Source organism: Thamnophis elegans, chromosome Z (assembly GCF_009769535.1).
Source record: "Thamnophis elegans isolate rThaEle1 chromosome Z, rThaEle1.pri, whole genome shotgun sequence".
NCBI lineage: Eukaryota > Metazoa > Chordata > Lepidosauria > Squamata > Colubridae > Thamnophis > Thamnophis elegans.
Window position 1 is genome coordinate 31940720 of NC_045558.1, and position 13413 is coordinate 31954132.

Genomic DNA, 13413 nt, shown 5'->3' on the forward strand with positions numbered 1-13413 from the left:
AGTCAGAAAGACATAGTAAACAAATCAGGCCTAATATGTATAAATTCAAAGTTTCTGGTATATTTAAAGGCAGTTTTTTTTTCCTCTTTGAAAAATCAGTCTGTTTCTTTCAAAGATCCCACACAAACTATCATGTGTCTCATATCACTTTGCACTTTCTTCCTCAGATCTTCTCAGGTCCAATAATTAATTAGAGAGGATTTCTTTAGGAAATTAATTCATCAGTGTTTTTATGTTTATTAGTTTTATGGGCATTAATCTTTGTTTCAGTTGTCTTAATGTCATTATAAGCAGAGTAAGAGGATAATATTGTTGTAAAGCTGATAGATAAAAGTGGCTGAATTCAGTTCTACTGTTCTTCATATTTTTCACCTGACAGTATGGATTTACAATATTCCCTGTATATCTTTCGGACTATAAGACGCACCGGAGTATAAGATGCACCATGATTTTGAAGAGATAAATTTGTAAACCGGGCCATTTTTTTTGCTCATTTTTGCCCTCCCCAGCTCCCAGGAGCACTTTGCAACCCTCTGCACATCCGTTTTTGCAAAGGGGGCAGGGTTTCAGTAGGCCAAAAGTGCTGTATTCAGTGTATAAGATGCACCCAGATTTTCACCCTCTTTTTTGGGGGGGGGAAAGGTGTATCTTATACTCCCAAAAATACGGTTTTCAAACTGTAATTTTGTTTACATTTCAGGCCTCTTTATTTTATGTGCTGTACAGATTAGTATGAATTTCGTCAAAAGAGGGCAGCACTAGATCATTTCTAAAGTTTTGTCCTGATTCCATCTTACTCAGCTTGAAAGAAAAAACAAGAATTATTTAAAATAATAGAAAGGGCTTTTTCTTAGTATTTTCTGAAATGCTGAAGTGCAGTAGACATACAAAACAGCAGGGGGAAGTAAGGTTACTTGAATGAAGTTAAATCAGAGAAAGCTGTCTAATTACATAATGAAAGGAAGGTGAGATAAAAGGGATATACATGTACACCTATGCAGATACATACAAAATTCAGAAACTATTTCAAAATAGTATAATGTGTGTATATAATAATATATACACACTGTCTTGGTCCAAGCACCTATTTCTTTTCAATAAAGAAGAATCTGCTGACAGATATAATGATCTGTTTTTAAGATTAAGTGGGTTCTGAGATCCCAAAGTTGCTTTTTCAAGAGGCAACTGGACTTTCAGGTGTTTTTTTTCAAGATGTTGTCCTTCTCATCCAAGAATCTTCTTAAGCTCTGAATAAGCTTTTAAAATTTGAAGCAATAGCAATAGCAATAGCAGTAGACTTATATACCGCTTCATAGGCCTTTCAGGCCTCTCTAAGCGGTTTACAGAGTGTCAGCATATTGCCCCCAACAATCTGGGTCCTCATTTTACCCACCTCGGAAGGATGGAAGGCTGAGTCAACCCTGAGCCGGTGAGATTTGAACCGCTGACCTGCTGATCTAGCAGTAGCCTGCAGTGCTGCATTTAACCACTGCGTCTTCAAAGAAAAACCACCTTTTGGACTGCCGTGACCTGGATGACTGAGAGTCTCCATAGACATTTAGGTTCTGAGATGTTCTGTTTTGGTTCTGTTATTTTTTTATAAATTTGGTAGAGAAGATCCAGATTATAGTGATTTAATGCTAAATGATGTTGCTCAACTTTTGCTGCTTTGAGGTAGTGGTGCTTTCTTCATCAAACTGCTATGTTTTCCCTCTCCTTGTTAATGATTCCTTTGTGGCTTTAGGCCAGTGATGGGCAACCTTTTTGGCGTGGTGTGTCAAAAATCGGCAAAAAATCGAGCATAACTCGCGTTGTGTGTCACTTCGACAAAAACATAATTTTGCGCAATTTATAGTTTAAACTACAAAAATATATAATTGCAATATAATTGTATTTAATAAACCAAAAATAAATTATTTAACATAGCTGCTTAGTAACTTCTTTGTTCATCAGTCGATTTCGTATGTTGCCCTTGATATTATTATCAGTATCACTTACCAACGGTCCTGCTTAGCAACCAAAATGTTGGCTCAGAAACTCTGGCATTGAAGCGTGCAAGTCTTAAAGCTGTCAAGTTACAAGAACCTTGCACCCCTAACCCTTTAGGAAAAAAACCCCAGGGGTCTTCAAACCTGACAGCTTTAAGCCTTGTGGACTTCAACTCTTCAACTAAAAGAGAGACTGATAAATATTAAAAAAAATAAAACCAAAAAGCAGCTACTGCAGTGGCTTAGAATTTTACTCAATTACTGTTGAGCCCATGGAAAGTTCTGCAGCCCCAGGAGCAAAGGAAGGGGGACGGAGAGAGAGAGATTGGCTGTTTGGGGTGCTTGAAACCACCTGGCTCTCCCCAAAGGAAACCCTCATTTGCAGGATGAGCCTCGACTGGCTCTGCCCAGCGGGGTTACCCCAAGCGCCATTGGGCAGCGACGGATGCTTATCCTTTTTCCTTCGGCTGCTTCAGCTGGGACTTCAGACACCCCAAGGGAGGGACTTTATCGGGCCTCCCCCTCCCCACCCTTTGAATGAAGGTGTGATATGGCTCCTCCATCCCTGCTCTTTAACCCAGCCAGAATTACAGGAGGGCTGCCCCCGTTCTGCTTTCCGGGGTGGATCTTAGCCGAGGGACACCAAGACCCCAGAATGGGTGGGGGGTGGGGGAAGAGCTTCTTGACGGAGGCCACGATCGACTTTTGGAAGTTGTGTTTTCATAAAATAAGATTAACCTTTGGATGTGTTTGTTCCGCTCGGCCAGCGGCGTTTTCTCCCACTTAATCCCGGCGGATCCTGATATCTGAGCTGGAAAACTGCAACCCCCCGGAAATGATGACGCCCCGCTGAGTAGCTGGGACTTGCAGAAAAAGGCTGCAGAGAGAGAAGCATTCGATCCGTAATCCGTCTGTGGGGGGCGCTGGGGACAGGCCGGGCCCCTTCTTCCCACCTCTATCCCCCCCCACTCTTGAGGGACAAGCCCTTTCCCCTGTCCCAATGGTGGAATTTGAGGCTACCTCTGCTTTCCCTCTCCCTCCCTCAGTTGTGCAGCAGCGGCAGTGGCAGCTCTCAGCCTGGGCGGCAGCGTCACACAGGCTGTGGAAGGAGGGGGAGGAGGAGGAGGAGGAGGGAACCAACCAAAGAGAGGCTTTTACCGAGTCTACGCCCCACAGCCAGGACCGTCCTGGCGCCTCAAGCCGCGTTTCTTCCTGCAAAGCCCTTCTGGCGTCCAGGCTGAGAGCTGCCGCTGAAACAAGTTTGGGGAGCATGTGCGTGTCACCCGAAATGGCTACGCGTGTCAGCACTGACACGCGTGTCATAGGTTCGCCATCACTGCTTTAGGCACAAAGCCAGTTGGGGAACTTTGGGCCAGTTGCTCTCTCTCAACCTAGGAAGGAGGTAATTGCAAGCTGCTTTGAAAATCTTGCCAAGAAAATTGCAGGGACTCATCCAGGCAGTCATCAGAAATTAATGCTGACTTGAAGGTATACATACAATCTGAGATATTTGTTTTAAAAATGAATAGCCAGTTTGGTGTGGTGGTTAAAGCAATTACACCTGGTAGGTGTCCTTGGCCAGTCACTTTTTTCAGTCCTGCAAAGAAGGCAATGACAAACCACTTCCAAAAACCTTGCCAAGGGAATAGAAGGGAAGGGAAGTGAAAGATATACATATACATGTACATATACATATACATATACATATACATATACATATACATATACATATACATATATATGGATGTATAAATGTGTATATACACACACACAAAATGACAAGTGGGCTAGGTTAGATGTGGATATTGAAGTGGTTCTGTTTTGGGTTTGATCCTGAGGCATTTGGATCTGGGATGTGTTCCGGCAGGCACTACTGCTGGTTCGCTTGCGGGTGCACTGTGCACGCCCACACGCTTGATGTGGGCTATGGGTGCTTGATGCACGCTATGCGTGCATGTGCAATGCAATAAAAATAGTTCTGTGCATGACCAGAAGCAAAAAACAAGATGGTGGTGACTATAGCACCACGCAAAGAACCAGTTTGGGGACGTGGCAGACCCAGGTCGCCAAACCACTACCATTTCAGCTGAACCAGGCCAAACTGGTAGGAATCCACCACTGATTTGGATGTGTATATTAGAATGTTGCCCTGAGATCATGTGAAAACTGGAAAGGAAGATTGCCCTCAGATATGTAGATTCTTCACTATGTGTGGATTTATTATGAGCTGATCAATCTGGAGTATTAAAGATGATTTCCCCTATCAGCCTAATTTAGCTAACCCTAATTTAATTTAATTTCTAACACGGGTATTTTAATTAAACAATGGGAACTATTTCTAAACCTGCTTACATATAAGCATATCTATGCCTTGTATTGTCTTGTTTTGGTAATATCTATCTGCTTATCCTGCATTAACTTTCCCAATTATGCTGTGGAGTTTATAATCTCTTTCATAGAATACGCGTATCACACTACAAAAACATGATGTGGTTTTTATGGCTGGACATGCATTTCATTGGCTTTTTTTTTGCTTTTTGAAGTTATGACAATTTGCTGGCTCATATTTAGTTTGCAATTAATCAACTATTATTACATGATTTTTTTTTATAAATTCCACTAAAAAACAGGCCCCTCTCAATCTATACATATGGATTTAGTTTCTGTTTCCTAAATGAACACTATGAACTTTGTTATATCACTAATGTAGCAAGATTTCTTGGAATGTTATATCTGTCTTCCATCATATTAGCTATCCCCTTCACCCAATTTATATTATTTAATACCTATTCCCTTCACTTCTTCATTTTAAGGCATTAGCAAACATGTCAGAGAATGCAGGATTAGTTATGGCACTTAACTCTGATCTGATAATGAACAATTTATGAAGACACTTTAAGAATTATTTTTTTAGTCAATTACCTACACACCTTATAATCATGCCATTCACACCATCTTACTTAATTGCAGAGTCCTTCTTTGCTACCTTTGAACATCATTCATAAGCTACAACTGGTCCCATGCCAGTGATTTGAGCAGTTCTTGGGCTCTGTTAGAATAGCCCTTGTAGCACTACTCCACTAGCTAGGTTGGATGACAATCTGCTTCTGGGTACAAAGCAAGATATTGGTGATTACCTTTAAAGCCCTTCATGGCATAGGTCAATACTATTTGAGGAACTATCTCATGCTACTGGGATTGTCACATTTCATCTATGCCCCCTCCCCTGATATATATACAGTGTGTGTGTGTGTGTGTGTGTGTGTGTGCGCGCGCACGTGCACGTGTTCACATGTACATGTGTGTATGTGCAAATGCACACACGCATGCACATACACACAGACACTCAAATATGCTGCTGCTGCTTGTTGTTGTAAGCCACTCTTGTAGTAAGGTGGGCAGCCAATAAATGTTATGCAAATTTTATACAAATAAATAAACACATTCAAAAGATATCATGGTCACAGAATTCCCACAATGCACAAAAAGAGTGAAAAATTGACAAAAAGTTAACTAAGCTGAATTTGTTCTTGAAAATCCTTGCTGATTATTTAGATCTTCCCAGGTATCAATGTCAGACTGATTTTAGTTGCTGTCATGGAACTTCATTTGATTAGTTTTGAAGTTATGTCACTTTTCCTAAGGCCACTTAACTCCAAACCTCTCTAGGCAGGTTATACTTTAAAAGTGAAAACCATGAAAAATCAAGAAACAAATTATTGATGTCTAAGAGAAAACACGAATTAAACAAAGCAATAAACATCATTGAACAAAATCAGCTCTATTTGTGCATATGTGTGCAAGTGCTTCAAGTCAGTTTTTTTTAATAATTTTTTTTGTTTATTTTTAATTTAAAACAAACACAATATCCTTCTTTACATGCTGTAGAAAGTGTATCAGTTGGTTACAAAAAGACTTCCGTGCATCTCTTCCACAGTCAACAAACATAATTCATATTAACTCAAGTATTTAAACTCAGATATTTATACATATTACCATAATCATATCTCCATTTTCATTTGACTATAATTGTTTAAGCGTCCTTCGTCATAAAATATACCAAAATTTAATACATAACCACATACTGGCCGAGGTGGCGCAGTGGTTAAATGCAGCACTGCAGGCTACTTCAGCTGACTGCAGTTCTGCAGTTCGGCGGTTCAAATCTCACCGGCTCAGGGTTGACTCAGCCTTCCATCCTTCCGAGGTGGGTGAAATGAGGACCCAGACTGTGGGGGCAATATGCTGACTCTGTAAACCGCTTAGAGAGGGCTGAAAGCCCTATGAAGCGGTATATAAATCTAACTGCTATTGCTATTGCTATTTCAGTTACTATTTCTAAAATCTTCCACTAACATTAAATCCTTATGTCCTATTCTAGCTAAACATCCATAATATTTAATAACAAAGTTTTCTAATCCTCCTTTCCAAATCACTGTTTAAAATTTACATCCAGTTTCCTTATATATACATTGTTATTCTTATCCCTCCTTTATTTGACTATATCATGTATCATAACATTTTCCCCCTAATAATCAAAACTTCAACCGTATCTAAGTTGGTTCCTTTTTTAAAAATTAACCTTTATGTATAATCCAAAGGGATTTCTAATCTTCCTTACATGGGTACCATTCAATATTCATATTCAATTATACTCATCATAACACTACACATTGTATACATTAGTAACATTATCAATTATTTATTTAAGATATATCTATTGTCAATAAATTTCACAAAGTTTAACTAGTTTTAAATTATATTCTTCCATCTATCAACCTGTATCTTTCCAATAGCAAAACAGTTTCATATCTTCTGCCATTTGTGGTGCCAGTTCTCTAATCATCTCCTTGATCAATTTTGTATGGAGTCCTCTTAGCAACTCTTTGCTTATAAGATCTCTTATGTAATCTTGATGCCCTTCTTCTGTTCCTTAGTCAGCTTATCTTTGATTGTCAGTAGTGTTATCAATGCTATTGCTAATAAAATTTCTCTCTTTAAATCCATAGATTCTTTGGTTTTTTCTTCTTCTGTATCTTCCCCTCTGGGATAAAATTCCCCTCCCTTTAATTCCTCTTTCAGTATTCCACTCTTTCCATTTTCAGAGACCAACCAACCACCATAAATATCAGCAAATTTAATCTCTTTATATTCATTTTCCACTTCAATTTTTTGAGTTATAACCACCACATTTTGCATTTGATAAACATCCTCAACTTCTTCATATTTTGCTGTTATATGCTCTAAGTCTTTCAGCTTCTTCTCTATCCTCTCATATGTATTTGATAATTTCTGTATTTCTGAGAATGTCTTTTGCAAGCTTAAGATTTCTGTTTGCTTTTGAAATTTTGCCATTCTCTCCAGCTAACAAACACAGCTGCTCTAGCTTGGAAAGTTAATAAAATTAAACATAGATTCACAAGTCAGTTTTTTACTTCTGGCAACTGTAAGTTTAAGCACCCCCCAAACTGAACTGGTCATGGAGAAATGAGGAAAATCATTCTAAAACAGTGTCCCCTCTAGGATGTGATCAGGCTGAGACTGAGGAAATGTCAAGTGCATCATCAATTTAGAGTTCCTTCATGGCCAGAAGAAATCTAAGTCCACCCCATCTTAATTTTGTTTACTCTTATTTATTTCAAATTAGCTTTGACCATTAGTAGTTTAGGTTTTTATAGAGAGCGCTAGCATGCAATAAATATGTAATCATTTGAACCACCTTGCTTCCTGATTTATTGCACCTGACATCCCTCCCTCCAAATTAATAGATGAATTGCTTTTGGTTTTGGGTAATTTTAGAAACCAAGACATTGTAGATTTAAACTATGATATCATGACTTAATGGAATATATGAACCCAGTCAAATTGAATTTATTCAATAAACTATAATTAATGGTTTACCATTAGATGCAAATTCTATATGATAGTTGTGAGAATCTTTAGAAATTATGTAAAATTAACAGATGAAGAATAAAGATGATGTTTTTCAATGATGGGAAAACTTTAGACCAGGTGTATCCAACTGTGACCTTCAGGATGCAGGCTACTTTAGACAGCTAGTTATGCTGCTCCTGACAAAATAATAGAAAATTTAAAAATGAAGGAATTTTGCTATTAATATATATTAATATTATTATATATTTTATATGTTGCCCAAGACAATTCCTCTTCACTCAGTGTGGCTCAGGGAAGCCAAAAGGTTGGATAACTATGTTTAGATTTTAAACTGTAATACAGTTTATTCTGAGCTTTTAATATACTGTATTATATAGATCCATCTATTGTGGCTTAATATTACTTGTGTCAGATCCCTAAAAGTGATACTGCCATTCAGTTGGGAGTAGGGGGGCCTCAGAGTTAAATCACTAGCTGTATCTGTAACAACTGAGTTTTACAACTTTACAACTGGTTTCCTGTCACCGGAAGACTGAAGATCCCAGCATCTCTGGAGGGATGTTTATGATAGCCATGTGGGATATCTTACTTTAATGTCTAACAAGAGATAGCCATGGGAACGTGTGTTTTATTGACTCTCAGGGCAGAAGAGTTAAGGAAACATCTTCACACTTGTATATTGGTCAGAATCTGCATTCGGACAAAGTGGAGGAGTAATTATCAGCTTAATCCCACTTGCATTGCCTAAAGGGTTTCAGATGCTGCTTTGCCTCTAATGGTTTCCATCCTGACTGATTAAAGGTTCCTTTTGAAATTATCCATTTCAAGAGTCTTTACTTTCTCAAGTTAGGAGAGGAAGCCATTACAACTTGGGAACTAGGCAATCCATATCTAAAATGCAGAAATTCACATGGAGACCTTTAGTTAATTGGAAAGAATTGTCAGGTGTGAAAAATCAGAAGATTTATTGTTCAAGCCTATACACAAGAATGTATAGGTCAACAGTTGACGCTTAGGGGAATCTTTACACAATTCTGCCCTTATTTTTCAAGACCCTTACTCCATTGCAAACATGGATGCAGTACCTGGTGGGGTTCCTCGAGGTTATCCATTCAGACCTGCAAGAATTGGATTATATAATCAGGTGAATTGACCAGATTCAGGCATGAAGAATCAGGATCTCACATAAAATCAAGTTCATAAGATTTATTGTTCAAGTCTATTCATAACAATATGGTCAAGTAATGGTGAAAACTATATTGGCACTAGATAAGAGTTAATACAATTCAAGGGCAGATGGACTTGCAGCATTTGTGGACACATTATGACTCTAGACTTGTCCTGTCTTGATTTTGCCCCCAGGCTCTGCCTATTCCTCTTCTACAGAGTTAGCATTTTCTCTTTGCTACCGTCTAGTGATCATCTGGATTTTTTCTGGCCAGGATATCAGCGTTGAAAAACATTAAATATCCTATATTGGGTTTATACGTACTATATTGCCAAAAGCATTTGCTCACCCATCCACATAATCCGAAGCAGTTGTGAGCGAATACTTTTGGCAATATAGTGTATGTTAGCCAGTCTCTGTTGGGCTGCTGCAGTAACACATTAAACATGATTTGTTTCCTTATATGTGCATATAACTAACAAATTATAGGGAGGGGGAAATGCTAGAGTGGAGATACAGATGCATTTCTGAACGCTTCTGTGATGCTCAGCAGAGAGTTCATCATTTTATATAAAGCCAAATAAAATTAAGTAAAATAATCTCTCTCTTCCCAGATTAAGAAATCAACCTGCTGACAGATGCAATTGTATAGAGTCAAATCTGACTTTCATTGAAATGTTATTTGGTTTTCACTTTCAAAAAGCTCCACCACGTGGCTTGGAGGGGGGGGAGTGCCACTCCACGACTTACCCTTTGTCACTGCTGCACATAAACATGTTTTTCTTAAATTGTCTGTGTAACTGGTAGCAGGGTACATGTTGTTCTCTCTGCTAACAGCCAACAGACTTGTGAGAATGGAAGAACAATGCCAAGAAAACATTTAAAAAGCAGAAAGGAAGGAAGGAAAAGTGCAGATTATCTGTCTCCCGACAGGAGTAATATAATATATGTTTACTTAGCATAAAACATTTCCCCCAAATAAGGAATGGAAAATCTGTAAGCAAAAGAAGAAGAACAAGAAGCAATAGCAACTTACTGAGAACCAATTTAGTTTGCCTGAAGGTTATTTTTAACAGCTTGGTAACCTTTATATTTACATCTTTGTTGTTTGGAACATGACCTCCCCAACTCCTGTTCATCCGAAAGTGTTTGCAGCTGATCCGGCTTTTATTTAAACCTGTCAATTCATTTCAAGTTGTCTAGAGCTAAGAAGAACCTATGGGAGGCAGGCTTAACTCTCTGTTTTTGAAAGCTTACAGCCTCAAAACAGTTGGAATAATCTTCCAGCTTTGTTACAAATGGTTCTTGTATTGTCAAGCATTAGGAAACACTTAATCCTTTTCATAAAGCTTGGCTGTGTGCAGTATAAATAGAAGTGGCACAACTGCAATGAAGTCCTCTCCTCCTGTTTCCCTACAAAAACAGGATTCCTATTGCTACTGCACTTCTCCGGGGCAAGGCACTGTGATATATAGAGATTTTAGCAACACAAATTGATTCTGGATTCCAGCATACTCAGAATTTGAGATATTTAGAGCTGTGGGATAAGGTTTTCTCTAACTGATATAAAGTATTTCCAAGGACAAGATGGGTTATTTATTTTCTTCCTGATTTCCCTACTCTTCTTCTCAAGGGAAGCCAAAGTTTTCATTGGTATATCTTGTTTTGTAGTCAGCAACACCACATAGTTTCATCTGTTTCTCTGTTAAGTCAGTGGCTAGGTTTATATACTGTGATAATTGCAATTTGCTTAACCAAAGAAATCTTTTTGGCGGGGTTTATAAAATATACCATCAAACCCAAAACCACAAAGCACATTTGGATGTTTACATGTTTATGAGAAGACCCTTCCCACATTGCTTTTGTAAAAATGTTTGTAAAGCATTTCAAGATCAAAACAGTGAACTCAAAAGTCAGCTGGATTAATATTTGCTTAACTTAAAAAAGGCATATTCTTTCTAATCAGTTTTCTAATCTAAATTAACATTAACAATCCGAGTTTCAAAAACAAGACAGCTATTAGATCAGGGGTATCAAACTTGATTTCATTGAAGGCCACATCAGGGTTGTGTTTGACCTCAGGGGTGGGGGTGGGGGACGGGATGGGCATGGCCCTTTGCCAGCAAAAATGGAGCTCAGGTGACCATGTTTGGCTCCCGGGCCCTGTTTTTGGCCAGGGCAGCTTCCTGAAGTTCCCTGCCAGTGAAAATAAGATAAAAAGAATATGTTTTTGCTAGCAGAAGGCTGAAGGAGGCCATCCCTGCTGAATACAGAGCCTGGGAGGGCCTTGCACGGCCTCCCAAGCTCCGTTTTCACTGGCAGAGGCATCGCGGGCCAGTCCTTTGCTGGTTCCAGGCTACCTGCGGTCACTTCTAAGTACCCCATGGCCAGCTCCAGCTCCCAGGCCTTGAATTTGACACTCCTATACTAGATGAAAAGCACAGCAGCACAAAAACACTTTTTGCTTTTATCTACAAACCTTTCCAGAAATACACACCCAAGATATGATACAGAGGTGGATTTCTGCCAGATAAACCTGGACCGGGCGAACTGATAGTGCAGCGGCGGGAGTGTGCATGAGCGAACCAGTAGTAAAATAAATTGAAACCCACCACTGATATGATAGCTGTAGTATATAATCTAAATAACATTGTTCTTATTGTATACATTTACTAAATTTTTCCAATGAAAAGACTACCATTTCTTTCATTTGATGGCTTGGTATTTATCTTTTCATCATTCCAAAATTATAATTTTTATCCTCCATATTGAAAACATTTCTACAAAAGTATTTGAAAGTTTCACTGACATCTTAATTCTTTTTAAGAAGTCACATGGATTTTGTAGAAATTAATTCTGAATTCCTCCAATTTTCTGTCGGTAACAGAAAAGTCTTCATTTTGTCTGCTGGGAAAACTCAGTGAGAAATCTGGTGCCATTTTCTCCTATCTCCTTTTACATGTACATAATGTACACAACCAACTTTGGTATACTTTGGAGTCAGCTGATCTAGATAATGGAAGATATCTTAATAAATGCAATTTGTTTTGTAGACCCTGGTATAAAAGCAGTCAATGCAGTATAGTAAAGCACTTATTTTATCTTGAATTTGTCAAGTTTGTTAATATCTGCCCTGAATGCATAATAGGAACACATATCTGTGAGCTATACATCAATTTTTTTAATCAACTTTCTCCAGTCTCTCCCTCCAAAATCAATACAGCTTTAGTTTTTATATGTCTAAGTAGAAATGGCTATGTTACTGGGAATTATAGTTAAATCCAAATTTGGAGGATATCATTTGGAATGTACTATGGTAAGAAGTTTCTCAATTCCAGGTTGCCTCTCTCCTTGGTTATTTTCCATTCATTGTTTCTTGTCCTGCCCTTTGGTGCTTTGGAAAATAAATTACCCCCTCTTCTTTATGGCAGCCCCTCAAATATTGGAATAATGCTATCATATCACCCCTAGTCCTTTTTTTCTCTAGACTATTCAAAATTCCGCAACTGTTCTTCATATAGTTTAGTCTCCAGCCTAAGAGCTGAAATGCCAGAATACAATCATGTGTGAGGTACAAAAATGGAATAGATTGAAGAACAAATAAATACATTTCATGAACATCATAACAGATAGAAACATATATGTTTTGTGAAAGACAGAGCCAAGCAATATTTAAAAAAAACAACATTTTATTATAAGCATAGTGTATTTTAAGTGACCTGTTCCAGAATGTAAATTGTGACAGAAATGATTCATTCTAAAATTTAAAACACTTAGGTTTCTTACATTCTGCTGGCTTTTGATAAAATGTGTTGTATACAAAATAGCATTCAATTTTATTTTGCTCCAAAATATTTTTGTTAAGTGTCCTTAGGCTAATGTTTGTTCCAGTCCAATACAAGTTTTTTAAACTATTCAGTGACTTAGAAAGACAGATTGCAACAACACAAAGATTTTACTAATTTTGTAGAGGCATGGATTGACAATGTTTTAGTTTATTTTTAATTTTCACATTTTCTTCAACCACCCATCTTTCTCAGATGGGTGTGCAACAAAGTATTAAAATTAAAAACAAACTGTTAAAATTAATTAAAGGGCTAAGGGGGGGATTTCAGGGCACCAGCTAGCCATGTATTCCTCTGGGTCCCCACAGAGCAATATTTTAACACTTTTTCAGAAGGCCAGAATAGTGCTGACCTACCTCACCTTTGTGGGGAGGGGAGAATATTTCATAGCAATAGCAGGGAAGACTCTCTTTCTGGACCCCATCAATCAAAGTTCTTTAACTGATGGACATATCTGCATATCTCTCCTGTCTTACTGGGTAGTATAAGAATACTTCCATAGCAGTGGTGGGTTCAG